The 20,099-nt window shown below is 40.9% G+C and overlaps 1 long non-coding RNA gene across 2 annotated transcripts in view; it reads left to right on the top strand.

Moving 5' to 3' along the window:
* Positions 1-286: 286 nt before the first annotated feature.
* Positions 287-20,099, top strand: part of LOC142829768 (uncharacterized) — a 52,613-nt gene continuing 32,800 nt past the window's right edge. For both annotated transcript variants that reach the window (XR_016349808.1, XR_012904519.2), the window contains exon 1: positions 287-401. This is a non-coding gene — a long non-coding RNA (uncharacterized LOC142829768). The remainder of the gene's footprint in view (positions 402-20,099) is intronic.

The raw sequence follows: 20,099 nt of genomic DNA, 5'->3' as shown, positions 1-20,099 counted from the left end.
CTAGGATGTTAAAAAACATTGTAGCTCTTGTTGTTATTATTTTCAATTGATTTTAGCATCTCTATAGATTTTAATTGACTTCATAGATGATATTTAACTAAGGGGACTGATAATTGTGCAGAATGCATTGTAGTCCATTGGTAATTATTACTAGTTTAGGTGTATGGGTCCAAAGCCTTAAACAGAATGAAAGGCAGTTGGAAGCTGTGAGCCTTAATTAGGATTTGAAATCTAAAACTCTCTGCTCCTTGGTCAAGCTGTAGCCAGAGGGAAGAGCTATCCATCAGGAAGGCCAGAGCTTTATAAGCCCTGTGAGGAAGTGACCAGGGCAATTGCTAACAGGAAGGAGTTTTGAGAGGAGCTCTCCTGGTGAAGGAGGGAGCAATTTACAGCACCTTGGGGTAAGTGCCTGTCTGGAGTGTGTGGGTGTTTGTGTTTGGGGGTTCTGGGCTTGTGTTTGTTTGTTTTGAGTTTTTAGTGCTGAGCTGTTTGTTTTGAAAGGCTGTGTGCTCAGGCTGGCAGTTGGAAGCTGTGAGCCTTAATTAGGATTTGAAATTGGAAACTCTGCTCATTGATTAAGCTGTAGCCAGAGGGAGGAGATATCTGTAGCCAGAGGGAGGAGATATCAATCAGGAAGGCCAGAACTTTATAAGCCCTGTGAGGAGGTGACCAGGCCGATTGCTAACAGGAGGGAGTTTTGAAAGGGAAGTTTAGAGGGGGCGCTTAGAGGGCACTAATTACTTCTGACCTTCTTTAAATGTAAACTTTTTATAATCTAGATCCCAAACACTTAAATAAAAACATTATCTATAATCAAATTTATTCATAGGAGAAAATGCAGATAGAAGCCAGCAGCAGAGTGGGGGCTATCCTGTTTATTGCATTGAGTGTAACATGTATGATGCCACCTGCCCACAGGGCAGGTAATATGTGTGCACCTGGTGCAAGGAGCTCCTGACCCTCAAAGACCAAGTTCAGGCTTTGGAGGCCAGGGTGGCTGAACTGGAGGAGCTAAGGCTGGCAGAGAGGTGTGTTGATGAGGCTTTCCGGGACACTGTAGTACCATCCCACCTAAAGTCTGACAGCCCCAGCGCTGTTGAGGATGAAAGATTCAGGGAAAGAGAGCAGTCAATGGGAGCAGAGGGAAACTATTCCATAGTTGGGCCCTCCTTCCAAAGGATGTCATGCTATCCTCTCGCACTGAGGATATCTCTCCAGGAGAGGGGAACATCAGTTGTTAGGAAGAGGCAGGTGTTAGTAGTGGGTGATTCAATCATTAGAAACATAGATAGTTGGGTTTGTGAGGACTGGGAGAATTGTATGGTGACTTGCCTGCCTGGTGTGAAGGTTGCGGATCTCATGAGGCATCTAGATAGACTGATGTGTAGTGCTGGGGAGGAGCTGGTGGTCGTGGTACATTTGGGTACCAATGACGTACGGAAGGGTAGGAGAGATGTCCTGGAAGCCAAATTTAGGCTGCTTGCTAGGAGATTGAAATCCAGGACTTCTATGATGGCATTCTCTGAAATGTTTCCTGTACCAAACGCAGGGTCAGGTTGGCAGGCAAAATTTCAGAGTCTCAATGCATGAGTGAGATGATGGTGTAGGGAGGAGGGGTTTAGATTTATTAGGAACTGGGGACACTTTTGGGAGAGGGAGAACCTATACAGGAAGGATGGGCTCCATCTAAACCAAGGTGGATCCAGACTGCTGGCACTAAACATTAAAGGTCATAGAGCAGTCTTTAAACTAAGAAGGGGAAAAGCTGATTTGTGCAGAGGAACAGGTGGATCGGACGGAGACTCTTCTTAGAGAGTCAATTCATGGAGATTCTCTAGTTTAGTCAGAAACCGAGGAGGGGAGATGATAAAGTATGGGCCAGATCAGACAAGAAACAATCACATATACAAGAATCTAATACATCAGGGAAGGTCAGACGAATAAACAGTGGCAATTTTTTAAAGTGCTTCTACACAAATGCTAGAAGTCTAAATAATAAGATGGGTGAACTAGACTACCTCGTATTAAAGGAGGAGATTGACATAACAGGCATCACAGAAACCTGGTGGAATGAGGATAATAAGTGGAACACAATCATACCGGGATATAAAATATATCGGAAGGACAGAATAGGTCGTGCGGGTGGTGGAGTGGCACTATATGTGAAAGATAATGTACAATCAAATGACGTTAAAATCTTAAATGAATCAACATGTTCCATAGAATCGCTACAGATAGTAATTCCATGCTCTAATAAGAATATAGCAGTAGGGATATATTATCAACTACCTGACCAGGACAGTAACAGTGATGTTGAAATGTTAAGGGAGTTTAGAGAGGCTATCAAAATAAAAAAAAAACTCAGTAATAATGGGGTATTTCAATGATCCTCATAGTGACTGGATACATGTCACCTCCGGACGCAATGCAGAGATAAAATGTCTTGATGCCTCAAATGACTGCTTTTTGGAGCAGCTGCTACAGGAACCCACAAGGGGAGAGGCAATTCTCAATTTAGTAGTGAATGGAGTGCAGGATCTGGTCCAGGAGAACTATTACAGGACTGCTTGGGAATAGTGACCATAATATAATAACATTTTACATTCCTGTGGTGGGAAGAACACCTCAGCAGTCCAACACTCTGGCATTTAATTTCAAAAAGGGGAATTATGCAAAAATGAGGGGGTTAGTTAAACAGAAATTAAAAGGTACAGTGACTAGAGTAAAATCCCTGCAAGCTGCATGGAAACTTTTCAAAGACTATTATAGAGGCCCAACTTAAATGTATACCCCAAATTAATAAACATAGAGACCTAAAAAAGAGCCACTGTGGCTTAACCATGTAAAAGAAGCAGTGAGAGATAAAAAGGCATCTTTTAAAAAGTGGAAATCCAATCCTAGTGATGTTAATAGAAAGGAACATAAACACTGCCAAATGAAGTGTAAAAAATGTAATAAAAAAAAGCCAAAAAAGATTTTGAGGAACAGCTAGCCAAAAACCTCAAAGTAATAGCAAAATGTTTTTTAAGTATTAGAAGCAGGAAGCCTGCTAAATCACCAGTGGAGCCCTTGGACAATTGAGATACAAAAGGAACAATCAAGGACGATAAAGTCATTACAGAGAAACTAAATGATTTCTTTGCTTCAGTCTTCACAGCTGAGGGTGTTAGGGAGATTCCCAAACCTGCATCATCCTTTGTGGGTGGTGAATCTGAGGAACTGTCCCAGATTGAAGTGTCATTAGAGGAGATTTTGGAACCAGTTGAAAAACTTAACAGTAACAAATCACCGGGATCGGATGGTATTCACCCAAGGGTTCTGAAAGAACTCAAAGGTGAAGTTGCAGAACTATTAACTGGTTTGTAACCAATCCTTTAAATCATCTTCTGTACCTAATGATTGGAAGATAGCTAACATAACACCAATATTTAAAAGGGCACTAGAGGCAACCCTGGCAATTACTGACCACTAAGCCTAACATCAGTAACGGGCAAATTAGTTGAAACAATGGTAAAGAACAATATTGTCAGACATGTAGAAGAACATAATTTGTTGGGCAAAAGTCAACATGGTTTCTGTAAAGGGAAATCAGGTTTTACTAATCTATTAGGGTGTGTCTACACTTGCTCCCTATTTCACAATTTAAATATCCCATGCTTAATTAGCATAATTGCATCTGGCCACCATCTTGAATTTGTATTATTGTGAAATAAAATGCCCCATGTAGCCACATTATTTCAAGAGAAAACCCTTCTCCTGAAATAACTGTCAATCCTCATTGTATGTTTGGGCAACAAAATGGCAAATGAAATTTAATGCGCATAAGCGTAAAGTAATGCACATTGGAAAAAATAACCCCAACTATACCTACAATATGCCGGGGTCTAATTTAGCTACAACTAATCAGGAAAGATCTTGGAATTATCATGGATAGTTCTCTAAAAACGTCCATGTAGTGTCCAGCGGCAGTCAAAAAAGCAAATAGGATGCTAGGAATTATTAAAAAAGGGGCAGAAAATAAGACGAATACCTCACTGCCCCTATATAAAACTATAGTATGCCCACATCTTGAATACTGCGTATGGATGTGGTCTCCTCACCTCAAAAAAGATATTTTGGCATTAGAAAAGGTTCAGAAAAGAGCAACTAAAATGGTTAGGGGTTTGGAATGGATCCCATATGAGGAAAGGCTAAAGAGACTGGGACTTTTCAGTTTAGAAAAGAGAAGACTGGGGGGGAATATGATAAAGGTATATAAAATCATGAGTGGTGTGGAGAAGGTGAATAAAGACAAGTTATTTACTTGTTCCCATAATATAAGAACTAGAGGACACCAAATGAAATTAATGGCTAGCAGGTTTAAAACTAATGAAAGAAAGTTCCTCTTCACAGAGTGCACAGTCAACCTGTGGAACTCCTTGCCAGAGGAGGCTGTGAACACTAGTCCTAGAGTTTAAAAAAGAGCTAGATAAATTCATGGAGGTTAGGTTCATAAAAGGCTGTTAGCCAGGGGGTAGGAATGGTGCCCCTGGCCTCTTTGTCAAAGGATGGCAGGAGACAAATTGCTTGATCATTGTCTTCAGTCTACCCCCTCTGGGGCACCTGGCACTGACCACTGTTGGCAGACATGATACTGGGCTAGTTGGCCCTTTGGTCTGACCCAGTATGGCCATTCTTATGTTCTTATCTTATGTTCTTAATGTCACCAGCTTTGGGTGTGTTTACTGATGTACAGCTAACTCAATTGCAGTACAGCCTAGTAACAATGCAATGTAAAAATAAGAGCTTGGAAAAGCGAGGTGAGTCACAGAACATATTCAATCGCCGATGTCATGAAAATAAACAAGCAGTTCATTAGCTTGTTATTGCTGGCCCTAAATGCATAAAACTCATAAGGAAAAAAACAAGGCAGGATTATCTCAATCTGTCTTAGGTCTGTTAAAGCCAATCAAAATTAGTGAAATGTGCACCTGGCTGCTGTGAGACAGAGGAATGCAAGTGCAGCAACAAGGCCTGAGTAGACCTACACAGCCTATTTGAAACCTGCTGATGTGCTCTAGTCACTTAACGGCATCTTATAAAACAGCTGGTCCTGAATGTTCAAATATTGATTCAGTTTATGGAAATCTGGTATTACACTATTGCTGTCTCTAGGCAAACAACTTATATAAACAGATCTGACATGATTGTACCATCTGGTTTTATTTCTGGAGTTCTTTGGCTACATTTTTTAGGGGGATAGGGATGATTAATTGGAGTGATTTATAACTCCCTCTTGCTTCCTTCAAGGTGGATGATGACAAAGCTGTAAAAGCTACAAATTTTGGTGTCCAGGATCATGAGGGTTTTTAGTTAATGGTTAACTGCCTGACAAATCTCTGCTGTGCATTCATGTGTGACTACAAATGAGTGGGTGATAAGACCTAAATCCTACATATCGTACAAATGCGCAGTCTGAGAAGGATGTAGGTTTTACAGGCAATGTGTGCTTTTACTATGCCACATTTACCATACATTAGCAAAGGCAAATATGGTGAAACGAGAGGTTTTGAAGAGATAAACAGGTTGTGGACCTTGTGCAAACATCAATAACAGCTTAAGTACTGTAGATGGATAGAGACTGTAGCTGGAGCCTATGAGCAGGGTATAAAGTCTGTGGAATTCAGTCAGTGAAAAGATTGCAATTGCATTCCTCCCTCACTAGCCTGCTTCTTCTGTGTACTGCAAACCCCACCATCCATCCAAGGTCATCTTACAGAATTGCAATTCACTATGAGAGGGTCCATTGTTTGTCTGGCCAACTAATCCAAAAACAGTGTTGATGAACATTTATTTGAATTCTTCATAGTTGTTTAGATCATCTTGTTTTTATTTTCTCTCCGTGAATGTTTATACAAATAGATTTTAGTTCACGCAAATGACTGGGCAAGAAGGCTTTTTATTTATGAATGTAATTCACCCCTGTGAATTACAGAACAAAACTTTGACATCTAAATGCCATGTAAGTCCCCTTATTTTGTTTGCATTTCAACAAAAACATTTTTAGGAGAAAAGATTTTATTGTTTGTTGTTAACTATTTATTACGCATTCTGTATTTACCTTTCACTTTTCTCCTGTTTCAAAAATTTCATTGTGAATTTTCCATCTTTTTTATTGAATTACATTTATTTTTTCTTGTGTAATGAGAGAAGTTGTAGTTCCTGATATATTTATCATTGTCCATTATGTCGTATACTTTTATCCTCTCCTCTTTTATTCATCTCCTTTCTAAGGTAAACAAGGCCAGTCTTATCAAGCCTTGCAATATGCGAAAGGATTTTTAATCCTTTATCATGCCCATCACCCATCTCTGAACCCCATCTACTGAGGCTATATCATTTTAGAGATGAGGTGGTCAGAACTGAATATAATATTCCAGCCAAGGCCACAGCATTTATTTACATAATGAAATGACACTTACTTTCAATATTTTCCATTCTACTCATTACGCAGCCTAACACTTCCTTTCTGCTTCTTTTGTAACCAATACTACAGAATAAGCAGAGGTCTAAAAAGCAGACAAAATACTATTTATTTTCATTTAATATTTTTGAATGACTTTAGTGGGACATTCTCTCATGTCTGTATTTTAATTTCTAGATGTATTTCTGTTTGCTTTGGTTTGCCAGTTTTCTTTAAAACAACAGAAAAATCCCATTCTTAGTGTTGTGGGGCCATCACCAACTCCTTGAACTGAAATATTTAGGCATATAGAGTTTAAGAGTTCTATTAGCTTCAATTTGAATCTTCATTATTTGCTCAGATCCCATTCCACTTTAAAGGTTTGTTCAAATCTGAACTTCCAAGGGAACAAAACTCCAAGTTTTATCCAGTTTCCGTCCAGAACCATAAATTGTCCAAATCTCAGATAAAACTCAGTCAAGTCTAGCCCTGGTTGGGGTCTCATTATGTAAGAGATAGGTACAAAACTTGGCCTCGATTTAACTAAAGGTGTTACATTAAACCAATGTAATTAAGTCAATGCAATTTTATACAGAGACCTGGCTTCAATTTCACACATCCCTAAAACTGAATCTGGAATTATAGGAAGGCGCCTTCTTCCATATCCATCCAGTATCCCTGAGGGTAGCACACCGAGTGGAATTTAAGCCACAATGTGTAAGATTTAGGCCATTGATGGTGCATTCAAGATCTCTGCACATACAGCATTCTGTTTTAACCAAAGCTTAAAATATTTTCCCCTCTTACTCAATAGTTTAAGTCTAGATATTATTGTCATTTACCTGGCAGCAGGCTGAGCAGGTGGCAAATGGAGTCGGAGTGAGAGTTCTACAGCTGAGTTAATTAGTAGATGGCAGTTTGCAATGTTGTCAACCTGCCAGTGAGAACTGTCGGTGCTTCTGGCACAAGTATGAAATGATGATCTCCAAGGCTCATAATATTTGTTTCTCATACTGTGGATACATTTTGTTTCCAATAGCATACCTTTCAGAGGCAATTATTACAATTAATATGTAGATGACTCTTTTAATGATGGGAGAATCACAGATGGAAAAAATGTGGATATTTTTATAAAATTGATTTCACAAAATTAAGGGTCCCCAACTCTGGTTATCACAATCCCCCCACAAGCTTCATTTTCCTCTATCCCTATTTGACTACAATAGGCCCACTACACCTTAAGTGGCTTCTACCTCCATCCCTAACATTCCAAGTTCTTTCTCAATCAGCAATTCTCCAATGTGCTCACCAATTCCAGAAGAATTTCTTCTTTCCCTTCTACATCACTGATTTAGCTTTTGCAGACCCTTGGGGCTACCCACTGCCTCAGACCATGTTATTCTTCAGCAGCCAAGGAGCCCCAGAGAACACAGGATTTTTAAAGGGAAATCATCAGAATGGAGTTGAGCCAGCTGACCCATCAAAGGATGTAGTAGAAAGGGGAGTGCAATAAACTCAGTTACTAGTGTACTCTGTGTACACATTTTATACTGATTTATTGTTTGTGTTTGAGCGGTGGTCCACATAGTTTGGTAGAGGGTGCTTTGTAACTCATGGGCTACCACTTCAGAAATAACCTCCAGGCTTGTGGTTACAAGTATGTGTGGGCATATATTTGCAGGAGCAATAAATTCTGTCTACAAGCTTATCCTTTCAGATTATTAGCTACCTCGACATATTAAAAATGGGGTAATAATTTCACATCCAAATAAATGGAGTTTCAAGAACAAATAATTTGTTGAAACTTACTTGCAAGTAAACACTGCACTAACAATGTTGCAAGATCAGTTGATTTCATGAGTCTGTCAATAGTACTGAGTCAAAATCTTGAATTGTTCATGAGATTTCAATGTCATTGATACTAATCATATGCATTATTCCTTGCTAAGTCTTTAATTTTAATTCTAAAGGTAAATCAAAATATAGTCATGTAAAATTATACTAGGTAGAGGCCCAGGGATTGGCAATATTTAGTTCAGGACCAATTTTAGTTTTACTCTCTTGATTTCTTGTTCTGACTAGCATTATAGAAATCTGTTTTATGCTATGGGAAATCTAGACTTTCCAGTGATATATGGTGTTCATTTTAAGTCATAGCTCAGTCTATTACAGAAGTTAAAACAGCAATATTCTGATTTATGGAAGAGTTAATTTAAATCATTTTCAATAATATATTCCCTGTCATTCACAAACCGGTTATGTACAAACCATGTGTGTAATATTTGGTGTGGTTAAGTGTGTGGGAGATATCTGGAAAGTTTAAAAAACTGAAAATAAAATCACTTATTTGTCTCACTTGTAGTCTCCTTAGGTTAGTATTCACAGCAATACACTCAGAGGCCTGTATAGATGGGACACTTTCACATGAGAAGAGATCCGTAAACTTGAGCCTATTGCTTATGTCTGTTTAATTTAGAGAAGCAATGAGGAAGAGGCAAAATGATTGTTGGGGCAGGCATCAGGGGAGCCATAAAGTGCATATTTCTACCTGTCAGATATTAGAAAATATACCATACTGAGAAGCATATATATTGAATGGCAGGTCAGGCAATATTTGCTTTACTGAATAGCAGCACTACTCATGTTCTGCAGCCTATTATTCAGTTCACCCATAAAACCCATGAATATACAGAACAAATGGTTTCTGGTTTCATTTTCAACATGGGATGTATGTTTCTAATAGATGACGTCTGGTTGACTATACTGCATAATCATGTTCTATGCTCCCATTGAGCTAGAAACTTGAAATATGAAATACTCCTCCATTACAGAATTATAAAGGCAAGAAGATCACCCAATCTAGTCTCATCTCCTATAAATCACAAGCCACCAACACCCATAAACCAAATTTAGACCAAAGTATCACAGGAGAGTAGATGATAATGTGCCACAGGCACCAGTGCCTGAAACTCCCACAATGGCAGGAAAATGATCTCAGGTTATTGGTGAGAAAGAAGGAGGAGTGACATAACTGATATTTTTAGCATAGGACACCAAAATGCCATCAATGTAACAAAATATGTGAAATATATACCATCAGTTGGTCATGTTAGGTACAAAGTCTATAATATCAGTATGCTGAGAGAACCTGAAGTTACCTGGTGTGTATCAGATTTTAGATAAGAAAGGTGTCAGAGGAGGTAAGTGTGCTGCCCACACTAACATGGCAGTCAGAGACACTGCCCTGTGTTGGATACCATAAGAGCAACACATGTCTATATTTTAAGCTCTAAACCACTGATTCTCAACTTGCACCCCAAGAACTGTGTGTAGCCCAATCAGCACAACTGCAGCCCACAACCTCCTCGGGCCCATAAAGGTAGAATATACTTGTGTGGATACAGCCCACATGTAACCCACAGTGCTAAACAGATTTAGAAACCCTGGTCTGTACTGTCAATGTGGATTCTCCTGAAGGAAGACAGGCCTCCTTTTGAAGTGATGTGATTTGATTTTTGACCTCTATTTTAAATGGCAAGTTCTGAATAGGCATGGTATGCTGGACAGTGACAATACTGTTTTTCAGTGTGATTCTTACATTTGAGAGAAATCACATAATTGAATAAATGGCAAACTTTGTTTGGAGTTTGATTTGAAGAGTTCTGAAAACATCTGCTTTCTGATAGGGTAGTAAAGTAGAAATAATTCTGCTGATTAGTACATAGTTATCTTTAAATTATTTGAATACCTTACGGGTACATCTACACTATGGCGCTATTTCAAGATAATTCTAGTATCCTGAAATAGCTATTCTGCATCTTTTTAACAAGCCCATTATTTCAAAATATAACAGGCTTACTGTTCCGATGTCCCTGTAACCCTCATTCCAGAAGGATTAAGGATGTTTTGGAATAGAAGTTTATTTAGAAATTTGGTGCTGTCTACACAGCATCAAATAAAGAAATAAGCTATTTTGAAATTAACTCAAAATAAGCTATACAATTTGTGTAGCTCAAATTGTGTAGCTTATTTCAAGCTCAGGGTGCATCCTGTGGTCATTGAATTAATTTTAAAACTTTAGGATACTCATAAGAAAATATTTCCTTACTCTTGTATACAGTAACATTTCATGGCTGTAATACTGAAGCTGGAAAACATAGCCTTCTGGTGATGAAAGAGCTGTATAATTGAATTTTTTTCTTTTAAAAATGTAGCTTACTCTGCTAAGTCAATAGTGTGTTTGACAAGAAAATAACAAGCACCTACAGAGAGAACTTAATGTCACAGCATCCATCTGCTCTTTAGCTACAGGACTAGACATGGAAATCAGAACATGAAAAATGTTTCACATCACACTAAGGTATCTCATGAGCTAATTACATTACTGTTTACTGCATTTCTATTTACATTTCCTATATTCTTTGCCTGAGATTCAAAAGACACTTTGCTATTTCAGTGAGTCACTAATACACTCAAACCTACTCATGAAAACAGAACACCAGGTAAAGGAGATATAGTCTAATTGTATCCGCTCCTGCTTCCATAGGTTCCCTTTAACTGTCAGGAAAAAAAAACGTATTGTTGGCTGAATCTAGAGATATTAATTCTATACATAAATCAGATTTTTTTTTTTTACCCTAATTCTACTTGCTTTGTGCAGCTAAGTCTGTACAAATCTGATAAGCAGCTACACCAGAGGGACTGGTGAAGATTCCCTCAGCAGAGGAAAAGTCTCAGGTAGTCTACAGCATGGCACCGTGATCTATCCAGTTTCCAAAGGGAGGAGCAGTACCACTGCAATTGATGCAATTTAAATCAGTCCCTAGGCTTTTAAACTGTTCTGGTGGCTGTTTCAGCTTCCTACTTGCAAAGTGTCTACACTGCATGTGCGTTCTTGCGCAAGTGAATTTACAGTAAAGCATCGGAAAACAGGGCTTCTTGCACAAGAGTTATTCCTCTCCCCACAAGAATAAGCCCTCTTGCGCAAGAGCTCTTCCACAAGAAGGCAGTGTAGACAGGCAACAGGGGTTTCTTGCGCAAGAAAGCCCTATGGCTAAAATGGCCATCAGAACTTTCTTGCACAAGAGAGCATCCACACTACCATGGATGCTCTTGGACAGAAGCACATCTCTTCCACAAAAGCACAGAAGACCTTTTGGAGAAGACCTTTTGCAAAAGAACTCTTGTGCAAAACAGTTCTTGTGCAAGAAGCCTGCAGTGTAGATGTAGCCAGAGTGAAGACCGCATAGTATGATCTTTCCTTGCTGCTCTTCCCAAACACACAACAGGCTATGTCTACACTGCAGGCTTCTTGCGCAAAAATGGCTGTTCTTGTGCAAAAACTTACGGCGCATCGGGTATGTCTACACTACAAAGTTAGTTCGAACTAACGGACGTTAGTTCAAACTAACTTTCATAGGCGCTACACTAGCGCTCCGTTAGTTCGAATTTAATTCGAACTAACGGAGCACTTAGTTCGAACTAGGTAATCCTCATTGCACGAGGATTAAGCCTAGTTCGAATTAAGGGCTGTGTAGACAGTCTAGTGTGGACAGGAACAGGGGTTTCTTGCACAAGAAACCACTATAGCTAATATGGCCATCAGAGCTTTCTTGTGCAAGAGAGCGTCCACACTGCCATGGATGCTCTTGTGCAAAAGTACGTGACAGTGTGGACACACTCTTGTGCGAGAACTTTTGCGCAAAAATTTCTTGCACAAGACACCTGCAGTATAGACATAGCCACAGACTAAATCTGCTATACTGGAGAATCTGGCTTATAAATGGTAAGAAACCTGATTCCTGCCACCTGGTAGCTCAAAACACACACACACACACACACACACACACACAAATTACAAAATACATAAGGTTTCAGGTGTCAATTTTTTTCTTCTGAAAATTAATTAGCATATCAGTATTTTGTGGCCAGCTTGACTAAGCTGCTTTAAACTAATGAAAATCAGATTCATCTGGGAAACGTAACCCAACTAGAATAAATGTTAAGTTTCACTTGAATCTTCTGAGTTGTTTTATTCCCTGTAAAACATTAAATCTGACAAACTGTTTTCACTTATTTCACAGAAACTGTAGCATACCAGGCTAAGTAGAATATTTAATCTGTAGAAACCCATGGTCTAAAAATGCATAGCTCTTTTAATACATTCTCTCCCACTTCTCTAACTTTTTGTCATCTTGTTGGCAACAGCTTCTTTTCTATCAATGTTATTTTAAACAAGAGATAGCTGGTGCCATCCTTCTAGAGTACTGTGGGTCTGTTATCCTCCTTTTTTCTTCAGAAATATGAAGTCTCTAGTGTTTCATCAGGCAGGAGATTTATCTGAGCAATCAAACTTTAAATTTCAGTGTCACTAAGCAATACCCAGCGAAGCTAGTGGTAGTCTTTTCATTGGCTTCAAAGGCAGTGAAGTAAGTCTTATGTAGGATGACCATATTTCCCTATGCTGCATGTGGAATACCTGCTAAAATTACTCTCATTCAAGAGAATTCAATGACAATCAGTCAGAACTATGCAGTACAACTATTCAAATTAACATCACATTGACTGAGAGTCCCTGTTAAAACAGAAATATTACATGTCTTGAGTCTTCTTATTTACTTTCTTATCTTTATGGTTTGCAGGGGAGAGGTGACAAACACACATTCCCGTACCCCTCTCTCACGTGTATGGGGGGGATGATAGATTCACCTAACCTAATCCTCCTTACACATTGCTCTCAGCTTTCCATACCTGGGTGGGTCCCTGGATATCCCTCTCCTGATACTTGGTGCCATGGTTTCTCAAGGCAACACCTGGGGAGCACACAGGGTCATTGGTCTCCCTCCTCCCATTTCTGTCAGGTTTCACAGCAGAATGTGGCAAGCAACAGCTTTTCAGCACTATGTGGGAGAGAAAGGATGGGAGTGACTTCCAGACAAAAGGCGATGGAGGTAGGGGAAGAGATGACCTGGCTTGTGTTTTTCCAAGAGCCATCTTTTTCCTCCTTCCAACCCCCCTGCTTCCCTCTGGCTAGAAGCAGCTTGTCCCTTCTGCCAGCACAGTGGAGAAAGGCAGCTAATATCTCCAGGATGCTGCTGGACAGTCACATAACCCAGCTAACTTTTGCCCCCCGGCTACAGTGTGAACAAGAAGGGAGTAAGCCCTAAAGATTGCACTAAGCACCAGAGCCCAAGGAACCTGATTGCAGGGCAGGGCCTTCCCTACCAATATGAAAAACATGCAGCTGCATAGGGCACCTCAAAATTTGCGGCACCAAATTGCCCCAAATTTCATGATACCAAGGCAGCATATGAGCGCTGGCGGCCACCCCTACTACTGGCCGGCCTCCCCATTCGTGGATTCTGCAACAGCGTTGGTAGCCAGCCTCACCCTTCACCAGGCCCCTTTGCCCTCCCGCAGGCTGTACCCAGTCGCCGTTCTCAGGGCAGCAGTAAGTGGCATGAGCATGGGCTGAAGAACTCTGGAGAAGCAGAGGGAAACTGTTCAGCTAGCTGGAGAGAAGGAGCACTTTGAAGGGGAAACCACTGGTTCTCTCAAGTTATGCAGCCACCCTCTAGTCCTCTGGCCTATCCTCGTGCCACTTGCCACCACCTGCACATCCTGCCTGCTCCCCTGAGACTGTTAGGCGAGCCTCCCTCCCTACCCTGCTTCTGTCTTGGATTGCCAACTCTCGTGCCAATAATAGCAGGTCCGTCTGGTCTGGGAGAATTGGCATCCCTACTCCTGCCCTCCAAAGCTTCTATTCTTCTCTTCCCTCTCTCCCCCCCCCCCCTGCACACACACACAGAAGAATCACTCTCCCCACAGGGGGATGGTGTCAGCGTTGGGCTGGCAAGGGCACCAGCATTGGTAGGGATGGCTCTGCTGCAAGGGGGTCAGCGAAGCTAGCCAAAGAGGTGGCACAGCAGGGGAGGATGCCTAAGGGACAAAGCAGCTCACACTCCTTGGCACAGGACCTCAGGAGGGACAGTACATGAAGAGTGTGCTAAGCACCCTGGCTTGGGGAACTGAAGAGTCAGGATGCAGGCAGGCTGGGTTCTTCCCTGCCACCACAGAGCTTAGCAGAGGGGTGGAGAAGATTCCCCATACCAGTGCTGTAGAAGGCTTTGGCACATGCAAGGCTTGGCTCCTCTTGGCTAAATCTCTGGGCTGGAGGATGTTGAGCTTTCCCTGGGTGCCAGCCCAGCCAGAGATAGTGGGGAGGGAAGAAGTTGCCAGCTACTGAATGATCCAACCAGTGGCTGGTTCTCTTCACAGCACTGTGATTGGGATGCACCCCAATAGGGGATATATGAGGGGCAGTGGGGTTAGTGGGGTGAATGGTCATAGCAGGGAGAAGACAGTGAGGGGAGGAAGCTTGTAAAGGACAGCAGAAGTGACACATAACTGGCCACTGCCTGCCTGCACTCACCAGTCTTCAGAACAAGCAGCCATTATTGGCTGGAAATGGGGCGGTGTGTTGAGCCTGCTGGTCAAGAGCTAACATGCAGCAGGAACTGCACTGACAGACCAGCAGGGGGGAGCAGCCGGTCCTGCACAATCCAGCTTTGCCTGATCACCTTCCTTACATACTAACCCCATAGTCAGGCACTGGACATCCTCCATTCACTGCTGCCGGGTGGATGGCTGTTGAGCAAGGATCTGGCTAACTGTTGACAGAAAGAACTGATAGGAGGGGAGAGTCAGAAAATACAGAGCAGTTTGCCTATTTTTTAAAAAGCGTAGGGACACCTGTAAGAAATGTTAAATACAAGGCTATCCCTTTAAAAGTGGGACATCTGGTCACCCTAGTCTTATGTGCATAAAATGCTGCTACAGGCAGTCCCCGGGTTACATGGATCCGACTTACATCGGATCCCTACTTACAAACGGGGTGAGGCAACCCCGCACTAGCTGCTTCCCCCCAGCAGACCAGGGAGACGCGAAGCTAGCGCCCCACCCAGCAGACCAGGGAGACGCGGAGCGGCTTTTCTCAGCAGACACCTCAGCTTGAGAATAAAGGACTGAGGGAAGTGAGGTGTGGGAGAATAAAACTGAGCTCTGGAGAAATGTTTGGCTAGAGTTTCCCCTACAATATGTACCAGTTCCGACTTACATACAAATTCAACTTAAGAACAAACCTACAGTCCCTATATTGTACGTAACCCGGGGACTGCCTGTACTTTAAAATGGAAGAGTAGTTGGTATGCCCAGAAATCTTACTATGCTATAAAAATTCTTCTATATTCTGACATCATGCTGGAGTGCTCAACCATTCAGTCATATGAGAAAGCCAAATACAGTGACATTCTGTTCTTCCTTGACACGACATTGCCAAAAATACTTAGGCCAACTGGATGGGCCCCCAAAAAAAAAAAAAAAAAAGAGAGAGATAAGATTAGGAGCTGGAAAGAATGACTTAAAAGATTAAAAGAAGTCAGTATGTATAACTCTGCTAATAGGGAACATGATTACACACTTCCATACAGCACCTCCTAGCCTGCAAACAAGACCAGGCAAACCTCTGAAAAGGTATAATTTTAACAGAGTTATTAATACATCATTATTAATACACCATTATATATCAATCTAATGGGAACGATATCATGCATGATATTATTTCTAATTCCCCCATTATTGTAAAAGGTTTGTTTACCACGGGCTGTTACAGGTGAAAGGGAACTAACTACAAGCAGCCCTGTACATCAATGAGCATTGAAGTTAATATAACTATATTGAGGGTGAAACTAGACCATTATCTTTCCATTACTTTTCTATTACGTGCTGATTAGCACAAAAGTTAAATTAAAACTTTGGCTACTATGGTTATTAATTATCATGCTATTAATTAATGACAGCCAATTAATTTCTTTTCTCAATTGTTTATCCATTTTTATTGGCGATAAACTAAAGAGCAGAGAACTAGTGAAGAAAATTGGCTGATGTAGGTTATCTGCTAGTTCCTTGGTCAAAAAGGTAAGAACTTTAACTTCATTTCTAGCCACACTGATAAACATGTATGAAGTTCTTCAATATTATCTGGAATGAAAATATATGTACAGGAACAGTGTTCAGAGGAAACTGTGCTTCCAGGGAAACAATTGCTCAGGCAGGTTCAGCCTGTGTGTATGTGTGTGTCTCTCTTCCACAGGGTATGAGAGCTCAGGAAAATGGGTGAAAGAAAGGAAAACTACATGTGACGCTACTTTTAATAGGAATAATAACCAATTTGAGAATTGTTGCTTTGTGTTTTAGGTATTCTTAAACTGAGCAGAATTTTGAAACGTGGTTATTTATGTTGAGAATGGATGTGTGGGTGGATCTCTGTATCTGCCTTTCTAAACAAGAGCTGCAATACTCTATCAAAGTAAGAAAAACGGCAGCCTGACAAATAAATGATGTGTTTGGTGTTCTGTCATTTACTTAAGAAATTGATGTCATTTTGATGTGACACGTTTGGTGGTACAAAGCGGGTGGGTAGCCAGCCACTGGAAGTAGGTTTCAATGTGACTTCTCCCTGAGCAAAGGACTTCTCCACACTTCCGTCACACTAGTGAAGAGGAAGATTTGTCTATATTATTGGTTAAATGTTTGGTTTTTATTCCATTGTGCAAACTGATGTGTGACACCTTAAATTCCTTGCCTGGGATAAGTGCCTAAACAATCAGGGTTCAACATGTCAAAGTGGCAAAGCTCTCCTAAAACCAATTTATATTTGGGATCATATAAATTTGGGTTAGAAGAGCTTTGCCACTCTAAGGTATTTAATGGAAATAAAATCAAGCACCATCATGTGCTTGATGGTGGCAGGATCTGACCTTCAATATTAAATAGTAATAGTCACATGTTTTGTGCTTTATTTTATTTTAAATATTTTTTGTAGAAAATGGTTTTCTTGACCTTTTTGCTGGAAAATCAATACACAACATTTTTCAAGTAGAAACTGAAAAAAAAAATCTGTTTCCAGCCCAAAAACCTCAGGTTTTTTTGCTGGAAAAATAAAAAAATTCCATTGGGAAAAATATTCCATTTTAAGGTCACTTTAAAACAATCTAATTTTGTGATTTATATAATCTCTTTTCTAGTTTCATCTGGAGAAGTGGGTTGTGCCCATGAAAGCTCATGATAGTATCTTCATGTTTTGTTAGTCTTTAAGGTGCTACTAGATCATTTGTTGTTTAAGTTTTTCTCTTTTCTTGTGGTTTTCCTATTCGTCATCCTGAGTTTTATGTTATTCAGTCGGATTGTTTTATATTGATGAAATGTATATAAAAGGTTAACAAGAGGCCTTCGTTGATCTTTCTTCATTAAACACCATGGCTATGTCTTGACTGGCAAGTTTTTCCACAAAATCATGTGATTTTTTGCGGGAAAAACTTGCCAGCTGTCTACACTGGCCGCTTGAATTTCCGCAAAAACACTGACAATCTCATGTAAGATCATCAGTGTTCTGCGGAAATACTATGCTGCTCCCATTCGAGCAAAAGCCCTCTTGCGCAAATGATTTGCGCAAGAGGGCCAGTGTAGACAGCACAGTACTGTTTTGCACAAAAAAGCCCCGATGGCTAAAATGCGATTGGGGCTTTTTTGCGCAAAAGCGCGCCTAGATTGGCACGGACGCTTTTCCGCAAAAAGTGCTTTTGCAGAAAAGCTTCCGTGCCAATCTAGATGCTCTTTTCCGAAAATGCTTTTAACAGAGAACTTTTCCGTTAAAAGCATTTCCGGAAAATCATGCCAGTGTAGACGTAGCCCATGTTAAAATACTGTCACAGCAAAAAGCTGCAGACTGCCATGAAAAGCCAAAACCAGTTGTGGCGACACAGTAAATATTAAAGACACCCTCTCGAGCTTTTTGTTATCAATAGGCTCCACAACTATAGAAGATGTTTGAATATTTCACATAAGATGCTGATAAGTGTATGAGAAATATTCACCTCACCAAAGATAAAAAGCAGAAATTAAGGAAGGGGTTAGTATACTCACACTCATACTATACTCACACAAGGAAATTAAGTCATATACTCACCTGAAGTACAATGCTGAGTTTTGATCTGGAGTTTGATGTCCTTCCCTATGTGCAGGATCAATCTCTGTAAATATAAATATTTAGTTTTACAGCATAGGGGCCTGTTTTCCCTTTTTGCTCAGAAAACAACTGACCTGAAAAAGCTAAGTGAGGCATATTCAGGCAATGGGACAAGTTTATCTGTGGGGCAACTCACTGGAAATACACCAGGGCTAAATTTGGCCCATTGTGTACAAACAAAAGTAACTAAAATGTGCAAGTGTTACTCACAGAGCTAGATCCAGCAGCAAGTTAGAGGAGAGCAGAGGGCATCAGCTTGAGAGGTAATCAATATGTGTGGGAGGTGGAAAGGAGAAGCAACACCAATGTTGACAGAAAGTCAGAGGGAAAAGGGCTATCAAAGAGGAAAGCAGTAAAATAAAAACTTTCAGGTTCTTCCTGGATCAATCAGTGCATTTTCTCTTTTTTCTTTTAAATCATTTAATTGTTGTGCTGGTGGTAGGAGGAAATGATCAGGAAAGTGTTGGGCACAATCCAAGCTGGGGAGAGGAACCATCATCCTGCCTTGTTTTAAAAATCTGCTGGCAGTTCTGACCATGCAGCACAAACCATGGCCTACAAGTGTGGTGTTATAAAAAAGTACGGTGTACGGCTAGTCATCCAGCTGGAATCACATAGGCTGCCCTCAGAAAGAACTTGCTAGTAGAAGGGATCAGGACAACACATTGCTCCTGCTCCAAGAAACAGTAACAGCTAGTATGGCAGGGGGAAGGGGACTTCTAATAAAGACACGCACACATGTCTGCAGGATTTGGCTGTATGTATAGTGTGAAGTGCTATATATAGTCAGATTCTCAGCTAGTATAAATCAACACAGCTTCACTGAAGTCAGTGGAACTCTGCCTATTGACACCTGTTGAGGCTCTGACCAATAATATCTCTCCAAAATATTTCCAGGTGTCAGAAGATCAAATAATAAAAACACTGAGCACTATAAAAATGAGTATTCTCCACTGCCCTGTATTTTGTGCTGTCATTGGTAAAAAGAGTAAAAAAGTGAAATACAGGTGTAAAATTATTGCAAAATGTGCAGGGCACTAGAGAATTAGTCCCAAGATGTTAGGATAATTTTAGAACCAACCATATTTCACCGGATGAAGGGGCTGAGTTACTTACATTACTAGTTATTGTTTGATTTTTTTATTCCATATTGCAAATTGTTGTGTGTCACCGTAAGTTCTTTGCCTGGGTGAGGTGCTTAAAGAGCTCAGCTCTTCGGCTGATGCAAATTTATACCAGCTGAGACCAGCAAGGCCGACAGCCTCCTTGGACCTGAGGCAAGGTGTGTGTGTGGGTGGGGGGAGGACAGCTCCATGCCCCTGGAAGGATTGGTGCCTTGGACAGAAGGGGCAGAGTGGGGGCAGTCAGCCCTTAGCACCAACTCGATCGCAGTGCACCTCCCCCCTCCAGCCCTTGGCGCAGCACAGATCTGCAGAGTAGCACTCAGGCAGTAAATCAAAGGGACCTGCGCTCAGCTGCTGCAGTAGCAGTGGTGGCAGCCAGGAGCTCCAGGTCCCTTTGAATCTCTGGCCTTTAGCCCCCCCTCTATTAGTGGGCCTGCATGAGACTATG

The sequence above is a fragment of the Pelodiscus sinensis genome, chromosome 6 (genome assembly GCF_052426305.1).
Source record: "Pelodiscus sinensis isolate ZL-2025 chromosome 6, ASM5242630v1, whole genome shotgun sequence".
Lineage (NCBI taxonomy): Eukaryota > Metazoa > Chordata > Testudines > Trionychidae > Pelodiscus > Pelodiscus sinensis.
The sequence above is the reverse complement of the archived record's forward strand: the minus strand, read 5'-3'. Positions and strand labels throughout refer to the sequence as shown.